The sequence below is a fragment of the Mastomys coucha genome, unplaced genomic scaffold (genome assembly GCF_008632895.1).
Source record: "Mastomys coucha isolate ucsf_1 unplaced genomic scaffold, UCSF_Mcou_1 pScaffold15, whole genome shotgun sequence".
NCBI lineage: Eukaryota > Metazoa > Chordata > Mammalia > Rodentia > Muridae > Mastomys > Mastomys coucha.
Window position 1 is genome coordinate 138,320,354 of NW_022196897.1, and position 1,085 is coordinate 138,321,438.

The window sequence follows — 1,085 nt, forward strand, 5'->3', positions numbered from 1 at the left end:
GTTTTGAGTCTCCACTGTGCCAGCAACACAGGCCAAGAAGCCTAAGTTTGCCATGACAGAGAATTATGGGGCTGACATAGCTGATACTGCGTCATCTGCAACCTACCTGAGAGATTTGCCCATTGCTGAGAACCCACAGTACACGAGACAAGACCTGAGTTACCTGTGGTCTCGTTAACCATGATCAACAGGACCACCACAGTCATGAAGGATGGCTTTGTGACTGGCATGCTGAGGAGTGCAGAGGGCTGTGTTGCAGGTGACTGGGTAGGAGTCACCGCAGCAGAGCAGGGCCCTGCCTCTGTCAGGTTTGGAAATGGGCCAGGGTTAGAGGCAGTGAACTGAAAGGGATTTTAAAACCTGAGGTTAACCAAGCAGAAGGATGCCATGCCTCAGAAGTCACAGCTTGGGGTGCTGTGCCAGGGCGGGAGACATCCCAGCAATACCCACAGCAAAGGAGGGCCACCTTCCAGGAAGACTGGAAGACAGAGTTTTAGCCAGTTGACACCTCTCATGTGTGACACATGAGAATGAATGAGTCACTCACTCAGTGAAAAAATGTATACTTGTAACAAGCAATCTCTGGACATGAGTCTTTTCTAGACATTTCTCTGCTAGAAAGAAATGAACTGAATAACACCATAAAAATGCAGGAAGACGGATGACAAGATGGCTCAGCGGGTAAGAGCACCGACTGCCCTTCTGAAGGTCCCAAGTTCAAATCCCAGCAACCACATGATGGCTCACAACCACCTGTAATGAGATCTGATATGCTCTTCTGGTGCATCTGAAGTCAGCTACAGTGTACTTATTTATAATAATAAATAAATCTTTGGGCCAGAGCGAGCCCAGTTGACCAGAGTGAGCAGGACTGACCTGAGAGAATGGGGCTGACTGAAGCAAGCAGAGGTCCTACAAAAAAACAAAATAAAACAAAACAAACAAACAAAAAACAAACAAACAAAAAACCCAAAAACAAAATGCAAGAAGGTTTAAGGTTTCTTATACAAATGTTTTATCATTGTCCATTTTTCCTTAGTAAAACTGGGCAGAGGGCCTGGAGGAAAGGTTCAGTGGTCAAGAGC